This window comes from Abrus precatorius, unplaced genomic scaffold, assembly GCF_003935025.1.
Source record: "Abrus precatorius isolate BTA unplaced genomic scaffold, Abrus_2018 Scaffold3, whole genome shotgun sequence".
In the NCBI taxonomy this organism is placed as follows: Eukaryota; Viridiplantae; Streptophyta; class Magnoliopsida; order Fabales; family Fabaceae; genus Abrus; species Abrus precatorius.
Window position 1 is genome coordinate 23694704 of NW_020874373.1, and position 26518 is coordinate 23721221.

Here is a 26518-nt window from a genome sequence, read left to right on the forward strand (position 1 = left end):
AAACTTTTTAGTTGCAGGAGTTTTTCCAGCAAATGCACCAAGGATTAAAAGAGAAAAGATCAAGAAAGATGTCAAGCATTACCTTTGGGATGACCCCTATTTGTGGAAGTTCTGTGGTGATTAAGTGATTAGGAGGTGCATTCCTGAGGAAGAAGCTACATCAGTTTTTTATTTCTGTCATGCATCCACTGTAGGAGGCCACCTTGGGCCCTAAAGGACTACAAGGAAAGTATTCGATGCAGGTTTTTATTGGCTTACAATCTTCAAGGACTCTTGGCAAGTGTGTTCTACATGTGAGAGATGCCAAAGAACTGGAGGGGTGATCACCTTGAAGCATGAAATGCCTCAACAATCCATTTTATACTGTGATGTATTCAACGTTTAGGGTATAGACTTCATGGGTCCTTTCCCTCCTTCCTTTGGTTTCTTATATATTTTGCTTGTTGTGGACTATGTCTCTAAGTAGGTAGAGGCTAAACCCATAAGAACTAATGATTCAAGAGTGGTTGCAGATTTTGTGCGTACTCATTTGTTTTGTAGGTTTGGCGTATCTCAAGCTTTGATTAGTGACCAGGGTACCCACTTCTGCAGTAGAACCATTGAGACTCTACTGAGAAAGTATGGAGTAGTGCACAAAGTATCCACACCTTATCATCCCCAGACCAATGGGCAGGCTGAGCTCTCCAACAGAGAAATTAAGAAGATTTTGGAAAGGATTGTTCAGCCAAATAGGAAAGACTGGAGCAAGCGTCTTGATGATGCTCTTTGGGCTCATAGAACAGCATACAAGGCTCCTTTGGTAATGTCACCTTACAGAATTGTCTATGGAAAAGCCTGCCACCTGCCAATGGAAGTAGAACATTGTGCTTATTGGGCAGTGCGAGCCTGCAATATGGACCTAGACAAAGCTGAGGAACAAAGGAAACTGCACTTGCAAGAATTAGAAGAACTTCGCCTTGAAGCATATGAAAACTCCAGAATTTATAAGGAGAAAACAAAGACCTTTCATGATGGAAGGATAGCAAGGAAGCAGTTTTTCATAGGTCAAAAGGTTTTGCTGTTCAATTCTCGTTTGAAGCTCATGCCTGGAAAACTTAGATCTAGATGGATTGGACCTTTCATTGTGACTATCATTTCTCCCTATGGAGCAGTGGAAGTAAAAAGTGAATCCACAAACAAGGTTTTTAAAGTGAATGGCCATCGCCTAAAGCCTTTCCATGGGAATCCTACACTTGAGGCTAATGTTGAGGAAGTTTTCCTAGAGCAACCTCCAACTATTCTTGATTCTTTGGTTATTTTGGAGTGAGAGCTCCATAAAACGTCAAGCTAGTGACGTTAAAGAAGCACTTTATGAGAGGCAACTCACAATTTTTATAACACTTTCTAGTTCTCTTTTAATTTCAATAAGAATTCTTTCATTTGAGCTGTGTTACTAGTCATATTGCTTAGTTCATGTTGCACAAACACTTTGTTCTACACTTGACTCATTATCTGATTGATGATTTGTTCATAATTTTTGTAGAGGAAAAATTGCTTTATTTGGACTCAATTTATGCATATATTCATGGAAGTCCAAGTGGAGAAGGCGGAATAATCATTTCCATGGCACCAAGCATTCACTTTAGGAAAGAATTTTGAGGTTTACCACGAAGGTAATCACTTTTCCCAAGCCATAGTGGTCACTTTCCACCAAGGTATGTGACTTTACTCTCTGTAGTTGTCACTTTCAAATTTCATAGTCACCACTTTGAAGGCTTTTGAATTCATTGGTCTGCGCGTAGTTACTATGAAAGTTCATAGTAGCCACACGCAACACTCTGGAAAATACACAGGGTAAGGCGCCTCTGTAGTGGTCACTATGAACTTTCATAGTAAACACTACAGAACACATTTTTGAACACTTGACGCGCGTAGCTACTATGAAAGTTCATAGTAGCCACGCGCAACCTCTTTTGAAATAACTGAGAAAAGGCGCCCCTGTAGTGATTACTATGAAAGTTCATAGTAGCCATGCACACCCTATTTTTGAAAAACCCCTTGCGTGTGTCTACTATGGTTCTTGAGAGTGACCACACCCATCATTTTCATATAAATAAGGTCCCTCTCACGTTCATTCTCACTTTCATTTCTGAGAATTTTTCACTCCCTTTCAAATTTTCTGAGCACCCACTCCCTCGAATTTGATTCCTTGCATTCGAACGTTACTTTCCTGCACCTTTGCACTTGATTCGAACTTCAATCTAGGTAATTTCCTCTTCCTCACTCTCTGCGTTAGGGTTCTTCATTTTTAAATTGGAAATTTTTTATTAGAACCATTTTCTGTTGAAATTACTGGTTAGAATCAATTTCTGTAAGGATAATTACATGATTTTAAGTTAGTAGGATGATTAAATTAATTCATTTTGTGCAAATTGAAATGATTAAACCCTAGGGTAGCTACTTTCATAATTCGTAGTGATTACTTTGTGTGTAATGCTGAAATTTTGCTCCTCCTAGGTACGTTTTAGTCTTGAATGTGATTTCTATGCATTTAAATTCCAATTTTCATGATTAGAAATCGATTGACATTTTTTCCTTTGTGAATTTGAAGTGTTTTTGCTCTGGAGTAGTCAGTATCAACATTCATAGTGACCACTCTCTGTGAATACCTTGTGTTCTGCTCACTTTCTACACTCACTGCTAATCTGATTCAGTTGCATTACTATGTAATTATATTTTCACTCACCCCATGTTCTGAATTCTAGAAACTTGAACTGAATTGGACCCATATTGCTGCACATATTTTTTTTACTTTAGCTGATTTAGTTGCATTCATCTTGTGCATAGGTATTTTCTGAATTCCACATGTTGCAAATTGATTTAGAAATTGGGAATTAGTTTATTTGGATCCAAATGCACTCTCTGTTTAAATTTTACATTCAACTACTATCAAATGAACCTTTTTGCAGACCATGAGTCAATATAGGATATGTGTTTTTCTACATTTTAAACACATGAATTATGGGTTCCATTTTGAAATTGTTTTTGCTGTCATAGTAGTTACCGATCAACACATAGTGATCACTTTGAACTGAAAACTATTTCCTTCTACACTAGACCTAACTTGTTGCTTGAATTTGACAGTATTTTGTGTCTACATGCTATATTCATGCTGATAAGCTTCACTGAAAGTGTCCACTTTCATAGTGACCACTTCTATCATTTCAACATTCTAAAAACTTGCATGATTCATTTCATCTCCTCTACATATGCCTAACTGTTTGTTTTGTAACTGTCAAAGTAGTTACTATCAACTAGCATAGTAGTTACTTTTGTATGCAAAACTACTCTGATTTACCTCAATTTTCTCTAATTCATGCACACTTGTTGTGAAATTATGCTCACACCATTATCTCTGCATTCTGTCATGCTTTATTGCAAAAGTAACTACTTTCATTCATCATAGTAGCTACTTTCTTCTGCAACAGTGCTGTAAATTGCTTGAATTTTCTCTCCTTCATTTCCAAATGGTGTGAAATTCTTACTACATGATTATTTCTACACTATCACTCATTTATCTTTTTTTTCTATGCCCAGATTAATGGCAAACACTCCTAGGAAGAACACACCCAGGGCCAAGAGGGCCAAGACAGCTGTTGCTTCTTCCTTTAGGCCTCAGCCTGCCCATGATCCCAGAGTCAGGTCCCTGGCCCACGAGAATTACTTCAAGGCAAATATTCTCAGGCGACACATTGTGCAAGACAGGAATTTTGACTTGCAAAAAGGGACCTACCCCCAATTTGAGCAGGAAATCCAGAAGAGGGGGTGTGATTTGTTTACCATATGTGTTGGGCATGGGTGGAAGGACATCACCCAGGAGTTTTATGCTAATACCTTCAGGGTTAAGGGAGATGATTTCCATACAGACACTCCATGGTCAGATGCAAGGTGATAGACTTCAACCCTGCCAACATCCAGAGGATCCTCAACATTCCTTTTCCTGAAAAGAGGTCTGGGCAGTTGGATTACACTACTTTCAGCTACTTGGAGGAGAAGGACTACAAGCCAATCCTCTAAGAGATATGCAAGGCTGGAGAGAATTGAGAATTTGATATGAAGCTCCAGCCCAAGAATCTGACTACAAAACATCTCCTCCCACCTGCCAAGGTCTGGAGCATCTTCATCCTGAGCTCCTTCATGCCAGTTATGTATTCATCTACCCTGTCACTGAAGAGAGCAGAGCTAGTCTATGCTATTATGACAGAGATGCCCATCCATGTTGGCGATGTTATTAGCAATACCATCATGGAGATCCTAGCTCGGAAGAAGGAATCTATGGGTTTTCCCTCCATCATCACTATGCTCTACCAAGATGCTGGAGTTGATTTTGGAGAATATCAGCAGAAAATCAGAGCAGCTTCTTGCATCACCACAGCTATGGTGAAGGAGCTGTTTAAGGCTAAGAAGAGCACAGCCCCAGAGGTACCCCCCAAGCTGCAAGAAAGAAAGGCTTCCCTCCTAACATGAAGGACCAGGTGAAGCAAATAGCTCTACGACATGATGCCAGCCATGCTGGTCAGAAGGCTGTTCTGACCCTCACAAAGACTATGTTGCTCAACATGTGGGATAAGATGGGGATAACTGCACAATAGATTTACTATGCTCTCACTTTCTCAGCCCCTTATCTTAGAGCAGCTGTTCAGAATGATCTTCCACCTTTCACACTTACAGCAGAAGAGGAGGAGGAAGAGGAAGATAACAACTCAGAGAAGGAGCAAGTACCAGACCCAGTTGTAGCAGCAGAGGAGAAGGATGATGAAGACACAGACATTGACTCAACTGATGATAACCTCTCCTCCAACTCTAATGAGGATGCTATTTAGCTTTAAATTTCTTATTTATTTACCCTTCCATTTCATTGTACATATTTTTTCTGCCAATTTCCCTATAATTAGTACACTTTTCCATTTATTTTCCCTGCTTTTAATTTTCCTTTATTGCTTCTACTCTGAACAGTAAGTTAACTCTTTTATGCTATATATATATTATCTGAGTTTGAGTTTATTTTGCTTCTTCTGGTGCTGAATCTATTGTCTCTTTGTGCAGAGAATGCCCTTAGTTCCATTAAGAGGAGCATCATTTTTTGCCCATGAGTTGAGGCACTATCATTCATGAAAGGGGGGTGAAGTTCTTTGCCTCTATTTCATATACTCTTAACCTCATTTTTCCTGCACAATTATACATCAAAATACAAAAATAATTCTTTGTTCTTTCTCTTTTTCGTTGAATGTAATTTTGTAATTCCAATTCTAGACTCTTACTACAATTTTCATTCAATGCATGAACACACTCTACTTTTGTAAATAATTCTCTCTCCATGTCATGCTGAATATCTTTTCTTGTAAGGTGAATTATCCTCACATGATGTTAAGTAGTTATCACCATTTTTACCATAGTAGAGAATTGAGCTCCTAATTTCCTTTCTGTGTGTATATTCCATGTAATTTTGCATCTATCCTCTAGAACTTGCCTTGTTTCTTAGTTAAATATGCATTATGAAATTTTAATCTAGATGATTGAGGCCTCCTTTACACACACCCACTCACCATTGCCCACCCTTGAACCTTATTGTATTACATTCCCTTCTTTTGCCAAACTTAGTCTCCCAAAACAATTTTTTTCTTCCATTAAGAATGTATTTCTTTTGAGTAACATCAAGAGTGAATGCAAACACTAAGTTTAGGGTGTTGATTTTTACTGTAGTTGCTTGAGGACAAGCAACCTCTCAAGTTTGGGGTGGTGGACATCATACATGTTACAAATACATGTAAAAAAAAAATTTGCTTAAATTTGAAGAAAAAGAGTGGTTGCCAAAGTCCAAGAAATAATAAAAGAAAGAATGAAAAAGGTAAGAAAATAAAATGAAGCAAGGTCCAAGAGATTGAAGAGATCTTCACATAATAAAAAATGATGAAAAACAAGGTGAAAGAATGCTTGAACCTCTTAGGCTACCTCATTTGATGCATTTCATTCTAATTGATTATATTCACTCACTCAAAAGGATTCCCTTATCTTGAAAACCCACTTGAGCTTTTGACCCTTCTTAATCAAATTGAACCTTACCTATCCCTATTTGTGACCAACCAAGTCCTTTTGATAGGTAAATCATTGTATTAAGGCAAAGAAGATTAAGAATATGGGTAAGCATATGGTAGGGTAGAGCAATTTGCAAGTATTGAGGGAAAATACCTAACTTGAAACACTGACGAGTGAAGAGTGAAACACCACCTTGTGAGCTAGATAATTTCTTTGCATTGTGTGAAGTATAATGAACCTTGTTGAATTTTTGTTTCGCTTGTATGGGACTTTGCATAAAATTAATTGATATGAGTGTGCTTTCTTGGTTGAATGACTCCATGATTTTGAAATGGAGGAAGCGTATATTAGAGTTGAAAGATTGGAACAAAAAAATTTTGAAATTTTTTTTTTTTTTGGATAAGTCCAACCCTTGTTACTTAAGTCCTTAAATTTTGGTTTGCTTGAGGACAAGCAAAAGTTTAAGTTTGGGGTTGTGATGAATCCACATTTTACTAAATTTTTATGCATCATTTATTACTTTTTTATAGAAAAGAATAGACTTAGATAGTGTAAATAAGATGAATATTCCAATTAGGCTAAATACTATAGGATTCTTAGTTTTTGGTTAATTTACGTTTATTTAGATAGTTTATTTTACATGTTTTGATCATTTGAATAATGTGGCAGGAATTCCCATGCTTATTTTGAAGAATTATTGGATTTTGAGGAATTTGAGGTGAAAGTAACTACTTTCAAGATTGATAGTGATCACTACAGCAAGCTACTTCCAGCAAAAGGACCAAAGTGTTCACTTTCAAAGCTAAAAGTGACGACTACAGCAGCCCAGTATCCACTAAGCCTGCGCGTGGCTACTATGAAAGTTCATAGTAGTCACTCCAGAGCGTGCAGAATTGAAGGTGATGCGCGTAGCTACAATTAAAGTTTATAGTAACAACTCTAGAGAGCCCAAAATGTACCAGTGTTGCGCGTGTCTACTATCAAAGTTGATAGTGGACACTACAGAAAGGTAAAAACTAACTGATGCTACACGTGTCTACTATGAAAGAATGAAAGTAATCACTTTGGAGGATGTCAGCCTTAGTATAAATAGATTTTTGCCAAATTAGGGTAGAGAGCTCTTACACTTTTCGTACCTTTTCTCTTCTTTACTAAATTAGGACATTTTCAAGAGCTTAGGGCAACCTTGGGTGACAGCCAAGGGTCCAACCTAGAGTTTGGTTTCTCATTTCTCTTACTTTTACATAAATACCAATGAGTTTTCTGCATTTTTAAACTGTGTTTTTGACCCCCATTTCCATGGAGGGCTAAATTTTTGTGTAATCCTTAGTGAGTTCACATGGATTCTTGAGTTCCTTGATTTTATTGATAATATAACTCCTTTCTTTTCATGAATTACTTCTTCCTTGCCTTTTGAATTGAATTAATGGTGAATAAGGGGGACATTACTTAAATAACCCTAATTCATTTTAAGGAGATTCTAAACTAGGGATTGCTTAATCCTAGGTTTAATTCTAAGGTTGCATAATCTTGGGATGAGGGATTAGAGCCTAACAAATTGCGTAATTTCGTTAGGAACATAAGGTTGATTTTCGCTTGTTAAATTAACCTAATTCATAGGAGAGAGGATGAGTGTTAAATCTTGAGTGGAATGAGGATAGAAGTTATGTGGACAAACTAAGAATTGCTGCTTTCTATTGTTTGAATTAATTAACTTGTTTGCTTGCTGCTCCTTATATTGTGAAACCACAAAACCTCCCCCATTTTAATTGCTTGTTCAATTAATGCCTTCAACATGTTTAATGAAGATTAATAGCCAATGTTCACGGGAGACAATTTAGGGTAACCCTAGTACTACACTAATTTGTTTAAATTTTGATAAGGATTTGCGACAAATCTTTTAAACACAACAAGAAACAGCTCATCAGTTTTGCAATCTTGGAGAAGTCTTTGATAAATCTCCTGTAAATTCTAGCATGTCCCAAAAAGCTTTTGATTCCTTTTACATTGACTGGAGGTGGAAGTTTTCAATGACCTTTACTTTGACTTTTTGGCAATCTCTATGCCTTTTGATGAGATTTTATGTCCCAGAACAATGCCCTCAGTTACCATGAAATTACATTTCTCCCAACAAAGCACCAGGTTAGTGTCAATACACCGCTTCAGTGTAGTATCCAAGTTCTCTAGGCAAAGGTCAAATGAGACTCCAAAAACATAGAAATCATCCATAACACATCAATGCATTTCTTCACTAGGTCTGAGAAGATTGCCAACATGTATCTTTGAAAGATTGCAGGTGTGTTACATAAACCAAAGGGCATTTTTCTGTAGGCAAAGACACCAAATGGGCAAGTGAAGGCTGTCTTCTCTTAGCCCTTAGGATTAATTGCAATCTGATTATATCCAGAGTAGCCATCTAAGAAATAGTAAAAAGCTTGCCCTGCCAGTCTCTCCAACATCTAATCCATGAAGGGTAAGGTAAAATGGTATTTTCTTGTAACTTGATTCAATTTTCTATAATCTATACACATTCTCCACCCTGTTAAAGTTCTAGTGGGGATTGATTCATTCCTCTCATTGCACAAAACTATCATGTCTCCCTTCTTTGGAACCACTTGTATAGGGCTAACTCAAGAACTATCAGAAATGGGATAAATCATGCCAGCATCAAGCAATTTCATCACTTTTCTTCTGAACACTTCTTTCATGGTTGGGTTAAGACATCTCTGTGGTTGGGCAACAGGTTTGAAATCCTATTCCATAAAGATCTTATGCGTACAATACGAAGGGCTAATTCCTTTTAAATTAGCCAATGTCCACCCAATAGCATCTTTGTTTTGAGTTAACATCTCCATCAATTTCTTTTCTTCCATCTTTGATAATTTACTATTGATGATCAATGGCTTCTTTCCTCCTTCTTACAAGAACACATATTTTAGATGAGATGGAAGCATTTTTAATTCAAACTTTTGTTTTGTTGGTTCTTGTTCCTTCTTTAGATCTTCTAGTACCACATCAAAAAGTGGTATCTCTTTAAAAGCATCAAGATCCTTCAAGCAAGCCTCAATCTCTTTTTCTTCTTCTTCATTCAATAGGTCAAAAGCTTCTATCAGAGATTTATCTAAGATACTTGGTTTATGTGTTTGTTTCCTAGCAGTAAGGTACACCTCATCCAAGGTGTCCATTCTAAAACACTCATTCTTATTAGTGGGGTATTGAAAGGCTTCAAATACATTAAAATCTACTTTATCATCCTATACTCTCACTTTGAGCTTCCCCTCATCTGCATTAATAATAACCTTTGCTATCTTCATGAAAGGTCACCTAAGAATTAGTGGGACCTCAACGTCCTCCTTCATATCCATGATTACAAAATCCACAAGAAACATAAATTTGTCAACTTTCACTAAGACATCTTGTACCACCCCACAGGGATATTTGATGGATCTGTCGGCCAACTGCAAGATCATCCTTGTGGGTTGCACATCTATCTCTCCAATCCTCTTCAGCATGGATAGAGGCATTAAATTAATGCTAGCTCCCAAATCAAGTAGAGCTCTTCTTACCAACAGACTACCAATGGTTACAAGAATGGTGAAATTTACCCGAATCCTTAGATTTCTGGGGTAGTGCTTTCTGAATGATAGCACTACATCCTGCTGCTAGCTCCATTGTTTCTTCTACTATGAACTTTCTTTCCTTTGTTAAAAGCTCTTTCATGAACTTGGCATATGTAGGCATTTGCTCCAAGGCTTCCATGAATGGTATGTTAATTTGTAGCCTTTTAAATATCTCCATAAATCTAGCAAAATGCCTTTCCTTATCCCTTCGAGAAAGAGCATGAGGGTATGGTAGATTTTTTACTGGTGGAGCTCTCACCATATAACCTCTTTTACTTGTCTCACGCTCTCTTTCTTTTTTACAATTTCTTTTTCTTCTTCTTTTCCTTTTCTCTCAATCTTATTACTCTCCTTTTATCTTTCACTCTTATTTATTGCTTCTTTTTCACCTTCCTTCTCTCTCTCAAGTACCTCCTCCTCAGCTGCTAAATTATCTCCAATTCCCTTCCCACTCCTTGTAGTGATGAACTTGCAATGCTCCTTGAAAATTGACCCCCTTGATGCTTAGCTAGTTGCTTTGCTAATTGACCAACTTGAGTTTCTAGATTCCTAATGGAGGCTTCTATATTTTTCTAGTTTGACAAGGATGCTTGAATAAACTTATCCAAAATATCCTCTATTTGGAAGTTCTATCATTAATGGAGGGAAAGTGTCCTTATTATTGGTATGGTGGCTGTTTATTGGAGGGGCCAACTTCTTGCTTCTAGCCAAAATTTTGACTTGCATTGTTTCTCTATCCTTGTGGAAAGTTGCTATTAGGAAAAGAATTACTAGAAAAGTTTCCTAATCTACCTTGATTGTTCACATAATTGATCTTTTCTTCTTGAGAACTCCCTGTGTAAGAAAAATGACCACTCAGATGGTCTCCTACACAGAAGTAACATTTGGAGTTTTGTTGTTGTAGACCAGAATCACAATTTACAGCATTCAACTATTGAGGGAGTTTTGCCATTTGCTTGGTGAGAGGTTCAATTTGTTGAGTCAAGATCTTATTTTGTGCCAAAATAGCATCTGCAATGTTGAGATCTAAAACTCCCCTCTTCTACATTGTATGTCTATGGTGTTGAGCTTGAGCTTGATAATCAGTAAAAGCTAAAGCATCAATAATGTTTGTGACTTGTTCAACATCCACTAACATCATAGTTCCACTAGTAGCTACATCCAGAATCATTTTTATATCAGGCCTCAAACCACTGCAAAATATGTTCAGCTAGCCTATGTCCTCAAACCCGTGATTTGGGTGTAACACCTCGAGTTTTGTAATTCTTTTATGATAATTATACATATGTGTATGTTGTGATTTTGATGTGCATTTTGTTTTATGCTGGTGATATGGATGTGTACATTGATATGCTATAGTTCAAATGTGAATGTTTGTTTGTAAACGGACTAAAAATGCTTGAGAGTATAGGCTGATGTATGCTGCAGGGAATTATCGTTGTAGCAAAAAGGTCCTAGGCAAGTTGACATGCTTTTGTTGTGTTCTCGCTATAGCGAGAGAATTCTAGCTGTAGCGAGAGAGTCGCAGAAGATGTGGGTGTCTCTGTTGTGTTTTCATTATAGCGAGAGTCTCCTCGCTATATCGAGAAGGCAATAGGGAAGGGTAGTTTTCTAGGCTTAGTCTTACTGTAGCGAGAATATCGTGACATTTAGGGTATTTGAGGGGTTTAGGGTTCAAGAAACACATTTCCCACCCTTTCTCTTAATTTCTCCTTCAATTTTCTCAACCTCTCACCTTTTCCCACCAATTAGATTTCCTCTAAAGCCGTTTGCATCCTAGAATAAAGGTTGGGATTGCATTTTGAACGTTGGAAGTAAGTTTTATGAGTTAGGGTTTTTGTTTTCATCCTCTCTTCATTCTTCTCGATTTCTAATGGATTATTCCATGTATTTAGGACAAAAATCCATGTGGAGGAAACGTTCTAACATTGATTTTGTCGTGAGCCTTATGTATTGGAATGTGATTGAGATGGAACATAGAAAAATGTGTGTAGTGATGGAAATTTCGTGCTAATTATAATGTGGTAGATATTGGATAATGTGTGTGATGAAAATAGGGTGACAAGCAATAGATAGGGTTTTGATGGAAATTGTGTGTTTGAGTATAATGTGGATGAATGTGTGTAGATGTACCATTGATTGAGAATGTGTGTGAACGGCATGTCGATTATGATTGTAGTTGTGTTTGAAATGGTTATAGCAATACACTAGGGGGTGTGGAAGATGGGGGTGATAGAAATACCTTGGAGAAAAGAGAGTAGTGGTGACACCAACAATGACCCTAGGTGCACCACAGGCTACACACTCTTCTCCTGACTCAGCCTTTGACCAATATCTTTGTTAAGGGGCCCATGACCGCACACGTTGTATTTGTGAGGCGGGGGCTAACCGACGACCATCTATGGTGTGAAACTGAGTAAGTCCCTGAGGTTGAAGGCTTCAGGAAAATTGTGATCATAGTGCCATATTGAGTGTGACTAACGTGCAGTGAGCACACTTGTGTGTGTGAAAGGATTGAAGGTGTTGTGTATTATTTTCTCAATAGTTGCAATAAAAGTGAAATTAACTAGCAAGTGTACTAGTATGGTTGTAGCAAGTTATAAAATCTTGGAATCAAGATTCAGTCCCAAATATTATCCTCAGGGAATAGTTTTCTCAAGTATCACTTCATAATTCAACAATTAGTTGAGCCTAACATAATTCAATCGGAGTTTGTAATATTTGAAAGCAAATTAACAAGTGCAGAGTTCAGAAAATATAACAGAGCAAAACCTGCGAAAGTTGGTATTGAAACACATATATGAAGCATAGTTAGGGGTTTACTTCACCAAAACTTTAGTGTTGATTCAATCAAGTTCTGAACATTCAAGCATTTGAATTGGTTGACAATCATTTTCACAAATTATTAATCAAAGGTTAATTCCTTAACTCAATGTCCCTAACATTCAATTCAACCATCCTAATTCTTTAGATCTGGTTCAATTAAATGTTGCCTTAAGCATTAAAAACCACAAGATTACAAGATTAAGATGACTTATCCCTAAGAATTCAATAATCTTGGTAGTTAATTCAGATCTGAGAAACAAATTCAACTTCCATTGATAAAAATTTCTCTGTGTTCAGAACATTGAATTTCCATCCAACAACTACTTTATTAACAAAATTAACTACTCAATCCAATCAAATACTCAAAGTTTAGGTCCAAAATCAATTTAGCACTTTCATTTCAGATCCATAAGTCCCTAACTACAAAGCTTCTAAGATTAAGATTACTCTAAAAATTGCTAATTCATTTCAGAATTTTATCATTCTTCAAGACTGGAACTTGATTATTTCTTATCTCTGTTAAAAAGCTTCTAAGATATGATTTTTCTTTCTCATCTCTAATTAATTTATAGTTTCTTCATATCTATTTAACCTCCACTAGTGGAAAAAATAAATTTAAAATCACACTTTTAAAATCGGTTATTAAGTAGTCGATTTTAAAAATGACGCGGTGGCAATTTTGTAAATAATTGCTAGCATTTTAAAATCAGTTGTGTATGTCCGATTTTAAAAGATATATATAAAATCAATTTTTCTATTAACCGATTTTAAAAGATATATATAAAATCAGTTTTCTTATTAACCGATTTTAAAAGATATATATAAAATCAGTTTTTCTATTAACCGATCTTGTATGATTTTTTATACAAATATCTCCCTTTATTGAGTCATTCTCGCAGCAGAGGAGCCCCTTCCCATTCCAGCGCTCAACAAAGACCTAGGCAAGTTGGAGATTTGCTCTGGGGTTCCTATCCGTTAATATAATAGATTTGCTCCGGACCAGCAATTGCTCCTCAGACTTCCTTCCAGCGAAGAAGAGCAAAGCAAGGTCTAGCGGTGGAGCATCTCGGCCTATCTACTAAAGAAGGAGGTTTTCTAAAAAAAAACTCAGGATTTGGAGAAGGTTGAAAGGTGGGGGCAGGATTCAAAGGTGCAATCTTTAGGTCGGAGGCAAGTGCACGCATTTTAGGTAATGTATTCACTTCTTTCACTATTTTGGATGCTTTTTCTTTATCTGTACTTGGTTTTACGTTCTAATTTAGATGCCGATAGTAACGTTTGTAAATGCATCATTCACAATGTCATCTTTTTTGGTTTCCTAAATGACCGTTGCTTATTTTTAATAGGAAATTCAAGGTTGAATAGTAGAGATGATCAATTTCTTTGAAGAGATAGTGCTGTTAAGTATTTACACACTAGGAATTATCACTAGAAAATATGGGATTTATATGTTAGTTTAGAAAATACTGACGAGGAATTATAATTTTAATTGTGGTGATAAAAATAAATAAATGAATTACTATTTTTGTTGTAATGATGAATCTTAAATAATTTGACATTTTTCTGATTATTTAACAGGAGTGGGGAAGACTTGTACTTTATCTTTGTATTTTATCTTAGCAATATGGTATTTGAATTTAACTTAAAACTTATTAGGTGTTGCAATCTAAATTGCCTTAAATGTTTAAATTTTTATTATAATTATATGATATTTATTAGTAACAAGTGTTTATAAAGATTAGGTACTTTATTTAATTTTTATAAATTAATATGATATTAAATTTATGCATGAATTAATTGAATCTTAGCTTCTTGTTTGAGATTTAATACAAATGAGGCTGACAAGCATGATATATGGTTTTTTATAAAGAACAGAAGTCATGGATAAAAGTTGGTTATTGAATCGAAGTTGGATACATGAATCACGCTTAAGTTGGAAGTATGAGATAGGAGTGGAATACTTTATTGAATATGTAATACATAATGCTAATAATAATATGAATGGAAAATTTTTCTGTCCTTGTGTTAATTGTTGTAATGGAAGTCGTCTAGAACTTGATGTTATAAGGGAACATCTTCTCTGTGATAGTTTTCTTAAGAATTATACATGTTGGATATGGCATGGTGAAAATATTGACATTCCAACTGTCTCAATTGAAACTCCAACTCAAACTTTTACACAAGAGATAGATATGGATGATCAATTAGAGGAGATGATTCGTGATGTGGGTCCAAAATCATGGTGAATGATTCGTGATGTGGGTCCAAATTGCACGAAATTTACAAGATTGTCAGCGATATTGAGATTGTTCAATCTGAAGGCAAGAAATGGGTGGAGTGATAAAAGCTTCACAGAATTGTTAGAACTATTGAAAGAAATGCTTCCAGAGGGTAATACATTGCCTAGTCGTAACTACGAGGCAAAAAAGGTGTTGTGTCCTATGGGTTTGGAGTATAAGAAGATACATGGGTGCCTAAATGACTGTATGTTGTATCATGGTGAATATGAAGGGTTGCATCAGTGTCCAAGATGTGGGTTGTCATGATATAAAAAAAAAGCAAGATGATTCTGATTATGATGTGAGCACTAAGGGTCCTCCAGCTAAGGTTTTATGGTATTTACCAATTGTTCCAAGATTAAAACGTTTGTTTGCTAATGCGGATAACGCAAAGCTAATGAGATGGCATGAAGATGAGAGGAAATGTGATGGACAACTTAGGCATCCAGCAGATTGCTTACAATGAAAAAAAATTGATTCTATGTTTCCACATTTTAGCAAGGAGCCAAGAAATGTTAGGCTTGGACTAGCTACGGATGGAATGAATCTGTTTGGTAATTTAAGCACTAAGAATAGTTCATGGCCTGTTTTGTTGGTAATTTACAATTTACCTCCGTGGTTGTGTATGAAGCGCAAATATGTGATATTATCTATGATGATTTCTAGTCCAAGGCAGCCCAGAAACGACATTGATGTCTATTTAGCTCCATTGGTTGAAGACTTGAAGATGTTATGGGACAAGGGAATTGATATGTACGATGGGTATTCATATGAATCATTCAAGTTACATGCCATGTTATTCTTCACAATCAATGATTTTCCAGCATATGGAAACTTGTGAAGGTATAGTGTTAAAGGGCACAAAGCTTGCCCTATATGTGAAGAGGACACTTGTTACCATCAACTAGTTAATTGGAAGAAGACAGTTTACCTTGGTCATCGAAGATTTCTTCAACCTAACCATCCATATCGAAGGTTAAAGAAAGCTTTTAGTGGATGTCAAGAATATGGCATAGCACCTACTGCATTAACTGGTGAGCAAGTTTATGACCGGGTAAAGAATTTAAATGTGGTACTTGGAAAGTCGAAAAAACAACCCAAAGAAAAAAACATATGAAAAAAAAGGTCGATATTTTTTTATCTTCCTTACTAGAAAGTTCTTGATGTTAGACATTGCATTGATGTCATGCATGTTGAGAAAAATGTATGTGATAGTGTAATTGGCACACTTCTCAATTTAAAAGGTAAGACAAAAGATGGACTCAAATCTCGTCTAGTTTGCAACTCATGGGAATACGAGAACAATTGTATCCCCAACCTATGGGTAAGCGAACATATTTGTCCCCTGCATGTCACACATTGTCAAAAAAGGAGAAAACAAGTTTTTGAGTCCTTACGTGGTGTCAAAGTGCCGTATGGTTACTCTTCCAATGTAAAAAGCTTAGTATCAATGAAAGATTTGAAATTAGTTGGCTTGAAGTCTCATGATTGCCATGTACTAATGCAACAATTTCTTCCTATCGCTATACGTGATGTTTTACCTAAAAATGTGAGACAAGTCATAATCAGACTTTGTCTATTTTTCAATGGCATTTGTAGTAAAGTAATTAATCCTCAGAAGTTGGATGATTTCAAAAATGAAGCTGTTTTAATATTGTGTCAATTGGAGATGTATTTTCCTCCTTCCTTTTTTGACATTATGGTTTACTTAATCATCCACTTGGTTAGGGAGGTTTGGTGTGTGGTCCTGTCTTTTTGAGGTGGATGTACCCAGTTGAGAGATACATGAAGATATTGAAAGGGTATGTGAAGAACCAACATCGTCCAGAAGCATCCATTATAGAAAGGTACATTGCAGAAGAAACATTTGAGTTTTGTACTAAATACATGTCTCAAGCTGAATCAATAGGCATTCCTAAGACCCGTCATGAGGGACGAACTGCTGGGAAGGGTACAATAGGCATAAAATTGAAAAGCATGATGTGAGAAGAAGTGCTTCAAGCACATTTGTATATATTGAACAACACTGATGAGGTTTTACCTTATTTAAATGCCTACAAAGACTTAGTGAAGACAAACAACCCTCGAATGCCTGAAAAATAGGTGTTGAATGAGCATAACAAGACTTTCATAGAGTGGTTTAAAATGAATGTTGGGACAGATTTAAGTGTTTTTGAAACTTTACAACGCTTAGCTCAAGGACCTAACTTTGATGTGTTTACTTTCTATGGATATGACATTAACAACTACTCATTTTATACAAAGGCACAGGATGACAAGAGTACTATGCAAAAGAGTGGGGTTATGATAGTTGCTCAATCTATGCATTTCTCAATAAAAAATGATAACAACCCTATCACAGCTTCTATGTGCTACTTTGGAGTTATTGAAGACATATGGGAGGTTGATTATGGTCCATTTCGAGTACCTGTATTTAAATGCAAGTGGGTTGATAGTAATAGTGGTGTCAAAATTGAACTTGGATTTACCTTGGTCGACCTTAATAAAGTTGGTCATAAAGAAGAGCCTTTCATCATGGCTTTCCAAGTAAAGCAAGTATTTTATGTCACCGATCCATCTAACAAAAGGTGGTCAATTGTTCTACAAGGTAGAAGTAACAATGTAAATGAAGAATTTGGAGATTTAACTAATATAATTGATACTCCTTCCTTGTCAATACGTGTGCTAACTTTTAATGAAGATGATGTGGATGATGTATATGCCACTCGTGAGGATCATCAGGAAGGAATATGGGAGAACAATGAAACTTGATCATATTTTTGAAATAGGTTATTGTTATTAATTTTTATTTATGATGCTAATTTTTGTTGTCTTTTAAGGACAATATGTTATTATTTCAATTCAATTTATACTAATGACTTGTAATTTATTTTTCAGTTAACAAGTAATTATGGATGAACATCAAGCCTCTCCTTCAAGTAGTACACAATCTACAAATAAGAAAAAAGTTAGAGGTCCCACTAAAATGAAACATTTTACAGCCAAACGCCTTAATGAAGAGAGATTACATGTTGACATAGATGAGATCACTGGGCATCCTATAGGGGATTCAGCTGCCCAGTTTATGAGTACTATGGGGGTTCATGCTAGAACAAAGGTTTCTATTTTATTGCCCAATTGGGATCATGTAGAGGAAACTGTAAAAAATCATATTTGGGCAGATGTTATGGTAAAATGTTATTTATACTAAACATTTTTGTTATTAAACTAGATTAGGATATCAACATGTATTAACTTATTGTTATCTTTGTAGGAAACTTGGGACATTCCAAAGACAGAAAAGATGAGAAGGAAAACCCTTTCTATTGTGGCTGAAAGGTGGAGGGCATATAAAATTACTTTGACAAACCAATACATTTTTGGAGAAAAGAAAGGAGAATTTCCTGGTGATAAAAACCCCACTATTGATCATGAGACATGGAATGCATTTGTAGAGTCTAGAATGACTGAAGAGTTTACAGTATGTTATGACTATATGCATTACCATTTGTGAATATTAATTTTTACCCTTACTTTTATAATTTGATATCTTTGTTGGAGAAAAGAAAGAAGGCACAACAGACGCAGGCAAATAATGACACCTTTTGTGTAATGTCACGTGGGGGTTATCCATGGCTTAAGAAGAAATTGATGAAGGAGAAGACTATGAAGCGTCAGGCTAGTGAAGATGAGACTGTAGTTAGTGATCCTCCTTCTCCACCTACACGTCATGAATTATGGAAGTTTGCTCGTATTAAGAAAATGGGCGAGTTTACAACTGAGGCAGCAAAATAGATTGCTAGCAAGATAGTAAGTATAATTTTGCTGTACATATGATGCTAATTAACATATATTTCAAAGGGTTTATTAAATTTTTGGTATCTTATATTGTAGGATGTACTAAAGCAGCAAGCTGAAGAGGGATCTTTTGTTTCCCATGGGCAACATGATATACTAACTATTGCCATTGGGAAGCCTGAGCATGCAGGTCGGGTTCGGGCAGTTGGTGGAGGTTATGGTTTGCGGACTTACTTTGGACAACCATCATCTTCACAGTCATCTAGCTCAGTTGAACTTGGTGGAACTGAAGGTCTCTCAAGTTGTAAGTCAGATGAAAGAGGAGATTCATAGGCAGGTGAAAGAGGAGTTTCATAGACAGATGAAGGAGGATATGCAAAGGCAACTACAAGAGCATATACAGTCACTTAGCCAACAATTTCAGTACAATACTTCATTGATTGAACCAGTTATAACACGTGTGAGTACAAAGGGGTCATGTGCAGGTGTTGATCCCTTTACTACTGCTGTTGACCCTGATACCTCTAATCGGTGTGAGTTGTTTGTCGATGCATCACCCGATCCTGTTGGCATAGGGAGGATTCACATGTTTGGGTCTACAGTGTACCATCAGACCATAGGAGATAATATGGTTAGGGTTTCAGTAATGGATGTTAGACATCCAGAGGCAAGAGTTCCTGTGCCGACAGAGGAGGTTCAAATGATGGGACAAGCCCTAAACACCTTTCTTCAGTGGCCTCAGAGTTTGGTGAAGATGATATCTTCAGAGGTATGTTATTTAAGTAATATTTAATTTTAACTTAGTGTTATTTTCTTCTAATGTAGTATAATATCAAAATTGTACGTTGTTGAATAGGATGTTGTTGCCCCACCAAAGGATAAGGAGAAGGTTGTGGTTACCGCTTCAAGAAATCTACCTCCGATAAAAAGGCTATGGAGATTAGTCGCAGATATGGAAGATGACGATCGACCCAAACAAGTCCCTTGGCCACATGTGGTGTTTGGCAGATCTAATAATATACCTCTATATATAAGTCAAAGTGACATATCAGAGATTATTAATGGGCACTGTATGCTGAACATATCAATTTTGCAGTTGTGGTTATTGTAAGTATTTTAATGAATTCCATTTTTGTTTTGTTGATTTATTCTAACTTTGTTTCTAACCTTGTAGATATATTCATAAATTAAGTGTCAATAAGAAAAATGACCACATTTATGGATTTTTGGAACCCTAGTCAATCTAAAAAAGTGGGAACAAGGCAGAAGAATCGCAAGCTTACATCCAGAATTGGATGGCTGACTCAAATAAAAAAGTTTACCTAGCCCCTTACTTTTCTGAGTAAGTTATCTTTACCATTAATTGATTACAAAAAGTTTTAAGAGTGTATTCTATCTTAACATATGTTTCTCAATGTAGTGCTCATTGGCAACTAATGATTATTTGTCCTATGAAAAATAAAGCTGTATGCATTTGTTCATTGCATAGACCTCCGCCTGCAGAGTTCAAACAATTATTAGATAAGTAAGTATTTTAAAAACAACTACTTTCTTTTGTTGATTATCATTACATTTGATTTTAAACCATAATAATAATGTTATTTTATTATCAGAGCAATGGAAGGATATTACTTACTCAAGGGCTCAAAATTGAAGAAAAAAATGCTTTGGATATCTCTTAAAATAGGTTATTTTAATTCCATGAATGATATTTAATCTAATGTATTTTATTTTTATTATCCTTACTATTGAAATTTATTTTTATATACTTTTTTGTAGTCTCATAAGCAAAAAGAAAACTTTGAGTGCGAATATTATGTAATGAAGACAATGCATACTATTGTTGATTTAGACATAGTATCTGGTTGGATTGAAGTGAGTTTTATAATTTTCAAAATTCTTATTTTAAGTTTTTTTATTTTATTATGTTTTATGAATTACTTCTAATTCTATTAATTTTTCTTTTCAGATATTTATTGATCGATCATAATTGCCACAAGAAGTCTTGAATACCATTAGGGACCAATGGGCTACATTTTTTCTTGACACATTGATTAGTTAGGACTTATGTTTATAGTTTTGGACATAGTTAAAACTCCTGGAGTATAAATATGATTGAGATGTCATTTATATGAAGTGATTTATAGAAATTGTGCATCATTGAAATTGTCTGAATTGTCTAGATTGTCTTATTTGCAGGTTTTATATTGATTCTTTCAAAAAACAAGTTAATTATTAAAAAAAAAATCACCACTTTTAAAATCGGTTATACCTTACCTGATTTTGAAAGTGATGCCATAACCGATTTTAAAACTATATTTTCAAAATTAATTATCGCATAACTAATTTTAAAAGTGAACTCTTTAAAATCGGTTGTGTTATATCCGATTTTAAAAGTTCAGTTTCAAAATTGATTGTTAACCGATTTTAAAAAGTTCACTATTTAAAATTGGTCGTTTCAAAATCGATTAAACAACTGATTTTAAAAATAAAAAATAACCGATTTTAAAAATATTTTTTCCACTGCTCTTATCTTCTTACAGCAGCAATCACAAGATTTTTTTTTTTCTATAGTCGAATGGCACGACATTGCATTGTTCACATAATAATATTATATTAGCATAGAACGTAAATTGATTTTCACGTAGAAAAAATATTACACTTTTGTGTCACGCAAATTAATGTTTGAATTACATTAAAAAAATACTCTTGAATACTGTTGTTTTGTAGTTTTTTTTATTTCCCTAATCAATGATGCAATAATGTAATTTTTTAAATTTTACAATTTTAAATATTTTTTGTTACACCAATCAATGATTATTATGTCATTTTGATTTGACTATTCTCAAATGGCATTTAGAGTTTTTTTGAGTTTTTTTTTATTTCTCACAAATTTATAGCTCTTTATATTTAGTAGACTTAACCATGAAACTTAGTTAAAACAACTCAATTTGTTAGTATGTAGGACAAATAATGTTAAACAAAGATAATTTAGTAAGTATTTTTTATTTTTAAAAATAATTTCAAATAATAATTTTGCTAAATTATTTTTATTTTTAAAAGTCATCGTTTTTAATTTTGTTATATGTCTAAATAAATAATTGGTTGGCATGTTTCCATTCCTCTCTTCTTCCTATAGGTGAATGCTAAGGTGTAAAATAAATATTTTTCTTCATGCGAATAATAAAATACAATTAGTATATAAAAAGTATTTAATTTTTAATATTTTATTTCTTTTAGATCTCGTTTTTTTAAAATTACATCATTTGTTATGTTTCTAACTTTTTTTTTCCCATTTCCATCTATTGTTTTCTTCACTCATCTCACACCTTTATAATTTTTTCACATCTCACTACTTTAAACGAAAATTATCATTTAATACCCACCAATAGTGTGAAATGATGAAAGGGGTAAAACATATGAGAAAATAAAAAAGAGAAATAAAAACTAAGAGATACAATAAATAATGTGATGAAAAGGGGAAATAAAAAAAAGAATAAATTTAAAATATATGTAAGAAAATATTTGTAAAAATGTAATTGTAATTTTTCAAATTATTTTACAACCTTCTTTATTTTTTTTCTCGTTTTAATAGTATCTGTTATTTTTATCACTCAAAATTATTTTCTTATTTCACGCCATATAGAAAAGTTATTTTTCAAGTAACAGCGTTCAAGATAAATTTAAATTCAACAAATATTTAATTCTAGAAATCACAATGCTTTGGAAAATTATCTTCTCATAAAAAATCTATTACCAGAAATTATACGTCGCCACGCATTTTACAATTTGATTAACAAATATCCCTTATTTGGTGACCGAGTAATCACATATCGAACATTTTGCCTTCACATTTGATGTGTTTAGACGTGATTGAAATTGTGTTTGGATCAGATTTGAGATGGAAAATCATCCCAATTGATTATAATATTTGATGATTTCGATTAGATTACTTTCCTAATATATTTATTTAACCAATTTAAATTGATATTTTACTATTTATAATGGATTGATAATTCTGGTTTTTGTTTTTATTTTGTATTTTTAAAGATAATATTTTAATTTTTCTTTTATCAAATAAATAAAGCTTTATTAATTAGAATATGAATAGAATTTTAAATCAGTAATAATCTTTTAAGTGATTATTATTTTTTATGCAATAGAAAATAGTTATCAAATTAAAATTGAAGTTATGTTAGAAAGTATAAATCTTAATAATAACTTAATCTCAAAATATAAATCACAAATCAAAATAATCTCAGCTTTTTGAAAAATATGCAAATTCAGTTAAATATATTTTAGATCAGTACTTTTATAAGGATATAATAAGAAAATTATTATAAATTTATTATGTTTCGGCTGAATTCTGTTTAATTTGATTTTAAACATGAATGAAATTTTGAAATGAATTGCATAAGGAAATGTGATTTATTTTCTTATCAGTTTTTTTAATTAATTATTGAAATGTTTATTTTTTTAACATAAATTTAACCCTTTTAAAATGGCTTAAATCAATTCTTGATCACCTTTAAATATATTATTATAATAATTCAAATAATAGTACAGAAACTATAATGTAAAAAAATAATCATAAGGATGCTATAAGTGAAACACTATTGGTAAGGGCTTCAAGTGCACGAGTCGTCGAAGAAGCTTCAAGAAAAGAAAACAGAATCCGATGTATTCGAGATTGTAATTGCGATTCTTTTACCCTTCCCTTTGTACACATCCTCTCCTCTTATTCGTAGGTTCTGTGAGCTGAGATTTTGCGTGTTTCTTTCAACTATACATGCTTAAGCTAAATTTCAACAGACGCTTCGATAGAACCTTCTACCACCACCTCAACAAATTGTTATACACCTTCTCTAATTGACTGATAAACATTGTTGTTGAGGTTAGGAGAAAATATAACAACGATGAATGTTAGTAACTATTTAAACAGGAGTTTTATTGTTTTTTCCTTTTAAATATAATTTTTTTATTTTTAAAAATAAAAATAAATTATTTGTTCATATAAATTTAAAATCTATTTTTAAAAATAATTTTTTATTTTTAGTTTTTAAAACTGAAAAACAGATTTACTGTTAAAGTGTTTTTGTTTTTATTCTTTTTGTTTTTCTTCTTAAAATTAATGAAAGTTTAACTAAATTAAACCAGTTTTACAAACTAAATTACCAAACAAATTTTTTATTTTTTCCTATAAATAGTTTTATAAAATAGTTTTAAAATATAATTTTTAAAACTTAAAAATCAAAATTAAATCAAACAAACCCTTAACTCTTTTTAATATACTCTTGGCTAAAATTTATGAAAATTATAAAAGTACACCAAAGAAATTTTAATTTAAGAGTGCAAAAGAGGAAGACATACATGACTTGGAAATGTGTCACAAAGAGTATGTATGTTGATAATATTGTTTTATTATAAATTTTAAACAATAATTAAGAATTCGTTAAAAAAAATTTATAAAGTGTGTTCCTAATATTATTTTATTATAAAATGATCCCTTCTACATTTATTATTTTTAATTAGAAGCATCTACATGAAAAAAGAAAAAAAAAAAAAAAAAAGGAAAAACGCACAAACCTTAACGTATATGACACTTCTTGGATATCCGTTTAAATTACAAACCTTTTTATTATTATTTTTGGATAAACCAAATTATAAATTAACACCTACAATTTTTGTACATGCGAAAAAGTAAATCTTTGTATGACACAATGATCCATACCTTTAGTTCACCAAGAATACTACGTGTTATTGTGATTTAGAAAATAAAAAATAAAAGATGATTAGGATAAAATGAATCTTCTGTTGCATACAATTGCACTAGTAGGTGCTATGTATATGCTATGAAGAAAATGAAGCATTAAAGAGAAAATCTCTAAAATTATATTTAAGAATTGCGTTTAGGAAGAGAGGAAAAAATAATAATTAATTATTGTTTAAGAATTACTTAATTAAGAAAGTTTTATAAACTATCTAAAATTTTCTTAATCTTTATTTTTAGCTCTCTCACCTACTCTCTAATATTCTTTCATAAATAGGATTCTAACTTTAAAAAAATTGTTAATTTTCAAGTGATAATTTTTTTTAAAAATTATAAAAAATAAAAATAAAAATATTAAAATTATTTTTTAAATTATTAATTTTTAAAAAAATAAAAATATTTATTTTTATTTTTTATAAAAAATATAAATAAAAAATAAAAAATATAATATCATTTATATAATTAAACTTACTTTTTTATCTCAATATTAAACTCTCTATCACTCTCTCTTTCTTTAATATTAAAACATTGGAAGAATTTAACTTCCTTAATTATTTCTTTCTTTTTTTTCTATTTTTTTTTTTTAAATCCTTCCTCACCTTCCTCCTCTAAACTCTCAACAAAAGCCTGACAAGCTTAATCTACGTCACTTTCTTGAAAACTGAAGATAAGGTCAATCTGATAGCTGGGCTTTATCGTATTCGTAAGGCATCAGAGTTTGCATAAAGTTATGTTTTGAATGGAATATTGTCCTGGTTTCCATGCCAAGGTCAGGTTGACTTGGATAACCATGGAATGTCAGCAGTACCTTTTGACTATAAATGAAAGGGCACCCTAAAAGTGGATTCGTCATTTGTGCAGTGGGAGCAGCATCGGATAGAATATCTTTATTCATAAATGTTTTTGAGATTTATGACCACCTGTAACACTGTTAAGCAAGGGGTATGGTTCTTCGTGAATATTCCGATGCCTACTTTTGCACTTTTTTCCGACTCTTCGATCATTTGTCAATTTGAAGTCCCAAAAAAATTTGAGCTTCTCGACATTGCAATGCCAACCGGAACAAAAACTAAAATTTGAAATTAATTCGTTATGTAACATCCCTAATTACTGCTAGAAGTTTGGATATTTCCTGCAACTTTAATATCCGATTGTATTTTTGCAGGAATTCCTTACCAATTTTACTGCAGATTTAGAAAATTTTAAATAACTTCCGGAAAATTTAAATTTATAGAAAAGTCTGCAAGAAATTTTAAAGTGTCTTGCAATTTTTTGGGAAAATAAATTGGCGGAAAATTTTATTATTTCTTGCAACATTTTTTGCCAATTAATTTGCAGCAATAAATCATAGAAAAATCTACAGAAAATCTTTAACTTTTTTACAATTTTTAGATAAAATTGACAGAAAAACTTTATTATTTCCTCTGGTTTTTCTTATAAAAAAATTGACAAGAGTCATAGAAAAATTTGCATAAAATTTCAAAATCTTTTTACAAATTTTTAAATTATTTTTCAAGCAATATTTTTGCAAGAAAATTTGTAGAAAAATATTTAAATAAAACTGTAAAAACTAAATAATTTATGATATATTAGTTGTACTTAAATTTTTTTATTAAGGGATCAAATAAAATAATAAATTTATATTTTGTAAAACTATACATACTAATATAATTTAAATAATTATTTTGTGAAGCTAAAGTATATTATATAATTTATTATTTTTAATATAATAAAATATTATCATTAATAATATCAATATTTTCTTATTTATTTTTAAGTTTTTTTTGCCTAAATTATGTTTTTACTCTCAATAATTGTTGAACATTTTGTGATAAGTCTTTATAAATTTTTTTGTTGGGATTTAATCCCTATTATATCAACTATTTTCTGGTAAATGTTAAAGAGTTAGACTAACACAGAGCCATCTCAGCATTTTTACGCGACATCCTATAATATTTAATTTTATAATTTATTATTTAAAATTAATATTTATAAATAAGTTCTTGAATATATTTTTAATATTTGTAGAAAAGTCTCAAAAATGAGAAAAATACACTTACCAAAATTAATCCAAAAATGGGGTAATGCACGTAGGATATGACTCAAATTTTAGTAGAGATTAACTATTCAAACTACTTGAAGTGATTTTA